Source organism: Malus domestica, chromosome 03 (assembly GCF_042453785.1).
Source record: "Malus domestica chromosome 03, GDT2T_hap1".
NCBI lineage: Eukaryota > Viridiplantae > Streptophyta > Magnoliopsida > Rosales > Rosaceae > Malus > Malus domestica.
In genome coordinates, this window is record NC_091663.1 from 34,406,245 (window position 1) to 34,412,589 (window position 6,345).

General features: G+C 42.3%; 1 long non-coding RNA gene across 1 annotated transcript; it reads left to right on the plus strand.

The window, feature by feature from the left end:
- The first annotated feature begins 269 nt into the window (after positions 1-269).
- On the plus strand, positions 270-3,040 carry LOC139194557 (uncharacterized). Its single transcript, XR_011579527.1, has 4 exons — positions 270-650; positions 1,140-1,207; positions 1,876-1,946; positions 2,378-3,040. It is a non-coding gene; the product is annotated as an uncharacterized lncRNA (long non-coding RNA).
- Positions 3,041-6,345: the final 3,305 nt, after the last annotated feature.

A 6,345-nucleotide genomic window follows, 5' to 3' on the forward strand; every position in this document is an offset into this window, starting at 1 on the left:
ATGTTAAAGTACGTTGTCCACGGGTATTTTGTACACGCTCGTACGAATTAACAGTGTCTGAAACACAGTAAGAAATCTGAAAGTCAATCAATCTCACAAAAAGGGGATCTGTGTTCCCTCTCCTTCACACATGCAGCCAATCAGATAGTCAATCAACTTCACAAAAAGGGGATCTGTGTTCCCGGTTTCTCTCTTCACCACCCAATCAGATATTTTCCCTCTTCAAAAGCCACCAATCAGATCACTCACTCACATTGTCACTAATCAGAAACTCAGAAAGCAATTATCTCTCTCTCGCCGAGCTTTCTCATTCTGCAACTCTCTCAAACTTCACCGATGTGACTTGAAACCTACCCTGTTATGTTCCCTTCACGTCCACGAACATAACCAAACCCATGGTTCACGAGTTGACCGAGTTTTGGACGTCGAACTCGGAAGGTTCGACATAGTGAGTTTGAGTTCAACGAGTTTCAGGCTGAGTCAAGGAGTTTTGAAGGTTAGGAAAGTTTTCTTTCAACTTCCCGAGGCTCCTAGGACAAATTTGAGGAAGTTTTGATGTGAAACCACCCAGTTTCAAGAAGTCCCAGTTTTGGCCGTACCTTTCGAGGCATTTTCAGGCCACCTCCATCCACTTTTTAGACTCCAAAAAGGTATAATGTGATTCTACACTTCATAAGCTTCATTTCCATATAAATTTTGTGAAAAAATGGTTGAGAAATGAAGAAGATATGAAGGTGTGAAAATTTTCCTAGAAACCGGTGAAATTTTCCAGTTTTCGGTGAGTTCAGACAGCGACGACCGGAGAAGACGATGGAATATTCCGTCAACTTTGACAGAATATTCTAACGGTGTCAGGTAACGCCGTTAACTTCTGTTAAGGTTTTAACGGAATATTCTTAATGTCGTTAGTCTCACAGACCGCACGTGCTGGCTTGGTTAACGTGTGTGGCCGTGCCTTGGCCAGTGCGTGAGGGTGCGTACGGTGTCCAAAAATTATTCTGAAAATTTGTGTTGGTCCGTGACGTTGAGTAGATCGATTTCATATATTTAAACCCTAGGTTTGAGCAAACTATGGGGGTTTTACTTAAGTTTCCGTATATGTGTTTTAATTAATTTAAAAATAGTTATTTCACATATAGGGGGAAACGTATCTTGAGGACTTGAGGGGTCAGGCAATGCTCGAAGGTTACGATTCGACGACGTACTTGTGAGTGAGCAGTTTATTTTTATATCTATACATAATTATAGTTTCCATAAATGCGTATTTACTTCATCTTACGCTTATATTGCCAAGTATCGTTATTGTGATATTAAATGTGATAAATGTTGCTATATGGTTGAGATATTACTGTCATGACATTCATACATACTTGTACATGCTCATCTTGCTACACCAGGTGTTAGTACTCGCCCCAGGGCCAGTCCGTCATGTGTATGTTCACATCTACATCATTTGCTTGCCTTGAATCCAAGTTAGGTGTTAGTCCTGTCGTTTAGATTACATTAGGCAATTGCGACTCGTATGTGACCGTGCTTCTGCACAGTCTTCACGTGATTGTAGTACTAGAGCGTATTGATTACACCCAGTCCTGTTCGTGTCAGAAATTATTTGTACGAACTTGTGTGTCAGCTTAGATGGATGAACACTTGTTTATACTTGATTATCATATGATTATATTACTATGGCGTTTGATATATCATGACTTGGCATATTTCTGGTTATATTGATGTTGTACTGTAGTTTACATACTTACGTAGTATGTTTTAAGGAAACTATACTTGTTTTACAGCGAGGGGTTACTATGTTAAAAAATAAAGGTTTTCTTACAAACTTTGTTTTGCTGACCCACTCAACTTTATGTTTCGCCTCTGCAGGACCTAGATAGTTGTACTCTTTGTGGCATTCGAGGAACCTTTGGCAGTTCTGACATTATCTCTGTTTAGAAGTATGAATTTATCCACTGTTGTGTAATAAGTGTACTTTAGCTACTTTGACTACTTTACTGTAGTCTTACTATCTATTATGCTCCGAATAATTGTAGTGGGTTCTTCCCATGACGGCGCATTCTTTCACTGTTTAGTTTAAATTAGTTATAGTTTGGTTTTAATATATTCACTTTCTCACATCACTTACCTTTATGGTTACGTCACTTCACGGTGACGGCTAACATGCTTCGACCTTCTTCGGTTGGGGTGTGTCACTTCTAAACTTTTAAAGTGGTAAATTTTAGTGTTTAATTATCTCTAATCGAACCTTAGAGAAAAAAAAAAATACAAAGCACAAATTCCAACAAATTGGCAACTAAAGCAAAACATGCAAATTGAAATCAAAATATCCATGTTTTTGTTACTCAAGTTTACCTCTCCATGTGAATAGGGGCTCTTGAAGTTGAAATTAAAGAGGAGCTATCTTGTAACTCCGCTGTGGTACCTTCTTAAAAGTAGCCCAAATCAGATCAAAGTACAGTGGAAACTGCGCCATGGCAAAAAACGTTACTAGCAAGCAAGTGATTGCGTAAACCGGAAAGGCAGCGTATTTGAGCTTATCTTTCAGCACGAAAAAATGTCCGGCGCAAAACGAAACCAACATGGAAGCTATTGACACGAACAGTGACCATGGCCGTGACGGAGAAGCAGAGGGCAACCAGGGAGGCAATGGCAAAGACGTTGAAAGCTGGTTGGTTTTCTAGGGTTGGTGTTCCGCTTTCTTCTTTGATGCCGCCGGGGACGGTGGTTGAGGTGGCGAAGGCAACGGTGGCAATGAGGGCAGCCACAATGGAGCAGGACTCAGAGGTGTTGGTCAGCCACTCCCCTCCGGCCTTGACGATTGTGGTGTGGGTTTCGGTGAAGATTTCCTTTGCTGTCCTGCCCTTCTCGTTGTGGCGGGCAAAGAAGTGTAGTGGCATGAAGGTTTTTACAAACTACAAATTAGGAAATATAATTGTTTAAAATTGGGAATTTGATTTTTTAACTATTAATTTGTGAGAAAATCGGAGGCAGTGGTCCATGAATTATAAATCCTTAAGAATTAATCTTTAAATTCGTAATATTGTGGAGTAACTATTCTTCTGGGTAATTTAGGCTATGTCCAATGAAGAGAGTTAAAGGTTCAAAAGTCAAAAAATGATCTGATTTGTCCAAAGATTCATCTCCAACTGATGGTTGGGCTATAATTGTATGAAGTCCATTAGGCCATTATTTGGCCAAAAGGGCATCAGGCTAGCAAAATGTAGTCCCTCTCTTAGCCTTTTTGTGGGGGTTAGCTTCTCAACTGCAGTAATTTATTCAAATTCTACGGCTATATTTGAAAACTTCTAATGATAATTTAACTTAATTAAACAATAAAACTTAAAGTATAAACTTAAAACTAATAAATTATTAAAAGAGCTATGTTTAGCCCTTCGGTTGGAGATGATATATGAGTATAGCCTGACATTGTTTATTTAAAAATAATTTTTTGCAGGACTATAATTCTGGACAAGACTATATTTAATCCTTTCGGTTAAAGATAGCCTTAGTTAATAATTTATGTCCCTTATTTGTCCCTTAAAATCTTTTATTTGGATGAAGATTTAAATAGTGGTTCCCTAAAGGGTGGACATCGGCGACCTACAAAAAAACGAGGAAGCCAAGACCACAAGCGACAAGGCCAAAAGAGAAGCCTAAACCCGCCCTTCGAACTTCAGTTTTCGAAAGGCTGAATAATTCAAAACCTAGAATTTCGGCACTTGATCGCATCAGTGGTCGAGACCAAACTTCCGTCTTCAAAAGGCTTGAGACGCCAACACCGCAAAGATCTGTCTTTGAAAGGTTATCAAAACCCAAGAAACAAAGCGGCACAGCTAGATCTCCTCCGCAACGGTCGGTTTGGACAGACTTGAAGAAACTGAGAAACCTTCTAGAAACAGGAAGACAACGCCAAAGGGAGAGAAGCTCGACAGTCTAGCAGGAAAAGACGATGATCAAAGCTTGATTCCTTCAAGGATGAAGCGCCAAGCAACTTTGGAAGTCGACACAAAAGGACCACTGAAGGTAAGGAGGCGCATCATCATCTACACCGGCCAATCTTCACGGCAACAAACCCAAGAGGACGCACTAAAGAGAAGGCCCAAGAAGACAAAGAAGACGAAATCCTGGAAGAAGACGCCACTTCCGGCTTTGTCAACTTAAAATCTTCACCTCAATCGCTGGGGGCATGCTCCAAAACCATGCCAGTCAAGCTAAGTGAAGTTGAAGGATGGACTTATGTCACTCCGAAGAAACTGCACGAGAAGCATATGTCTTCTCCACAAGTTCACCAATGGGAAAGGGGGCAAAGCAGCTCCTGTCCACCTCTAGAACAATGTGAAAGTGTTGGAGATAATGAAACTTTGACACAAAGATCATCCATCCCCATCACGATGTGTGACATCTTCCCAGAAGACTTCTTCAACTACTCAGTCAAGGCTCCTTGCTATGAAGATTACGAGGAACGACTCTCTCGGATCGCTTGACGAACCAACAAGGCTCCTCGCCTGCACGAGCCTAAACTGCATGGCACAACGCTCTTGATCCGCACGAGCATAAAAGGCGACATCAACGCTCCTGATCCGCACGAGCATAAAAGGCGACATCAATGCTCCTGGTCCGCACGAGCATAAAAGGCGACACCAACGCTCCTTGCCTGCACGAGCCTAAACTGCACACGGCAACAAAACTCTTCGCCTGCACGAGCCTAAACTGCAAATGGCACCAAGATGCTTCTGGCCCACAAAAATAAAAAATAAAAAAAAAGTCCAAATAAAAAAAATGTATTTGAACTACGTTATAACTTAATCTCTTCTTTGGAAGAGTACGTAGGCAACTTGAAACTTCAAAAACTTCGAGTACAGTCACATCAAAATAAAAAATTAGGATTTTTATTAAAGGTTTGACTAATAATGTCAATTTTATTACAAAGGTAACAATAAATAGTTCTTTGTAATTTCAAAAATAAAAAATAAAAAAATAAAAAAAAATAAATAATGTATATATATATATATGTGTGTGTGTGTGTGTGTGTGTGTGTGTTCTCCCAAAATCACCAAAAAAAAAATTATAAAATAATAAAAAAAATCAAGGCTAGCAGGTGGAACTCAAGGCCCGAGACATAAACTCTTGTACATTGAGGCTTTGGCGATGGCCTCCATTCCACCACTTCAATCCTCAAAGTTCCAGAAAAGCAGAAACCCAAATCCAGGCCCAGGCCCAGCTCTCAAAGCCCAATCCGGGTTTTCTCCTCCACGTCCCCGCCGAACACTAGCAGAAACGACGGAAAAGAACCCAGCACTCAAATCCTGATACCAGGTCGGATTTCGTCTACGTCGAGTTTGACACACTCATGGACTTCGAATTCAAAAACATCAACGGGAACCATGTCGGATTGGATCTAAACTTCATGGTGTCGGCGCATGTCAGCTATCTGGGCTGCGTCGACATCAATCTCAAGAGCGACGATCTGGTGAGCTCGTAGATCGGGTACATGGGTCTAGCGAGGTCATTAACGTCTCGGTTTCGTACTCCAATCTGAAACCCAAAGACCCGGTTCTATCATCATATCTTGATCTGGGCCAGCACGTAAGCAGTTTATGGATTCAGTGGCTGCACATGGTGCGCACACCCGGAGCAAGTTGGCCTCCACCACCAGCCGCTCACGACACCAAGCTATCATCCTCTCCACCTTTTCTTGGCAGCGTTGCAGATCTCTAGCTAACCGCAGCTCCTTCTCTCATCTGTTCACCGTCACTATCTCACCGGCCGCAAGATCATCATCAACATCTATGGAGGATGGGGTGCTCACGGAGGTGGTGCCTTCTCAGGCAAGGACCCAACCAAGGTGGACAGGAGTGGTGCCTACATTGTGAGGCAGGCTGCAAAGTCCATTATGGCCAATGGACTTGCAAGGAGGTGCATTGTGCAGGTTTCCTATGCCATCGGTGTGCCCAAGCCTTTGTCAGTTTTTGTTGATTCTTATGGCACCGGAAAGATCCCTGACAAGGAGATCCTCAAGATTGTGAAGGAGACATTCAATTTCAGGCCAGGCATGATCTCCATCAACCTGGACCTCAAGAGGGGTGGCAATGGAAGGCTTTTTTGAAGACCGCCGCCTAGGGACACTTCGGGAGGGATGACCCCGACTTCACCTGGGAGGTTGTCAAGCCACTCAAGTGGGACAAGCCCCAAGCTTAAAGCTTTAATGACGGCTCTTCAGTCTTCACCCCTTCGAATCAAAACATTGAATTGAATTAAGCCTCTGCTGCTCTCGTTCTCTTCCATCCAAGCTCCTCAACTCGGCCTCATCCTCTTTCCTCCACGCCGCCGACTCGT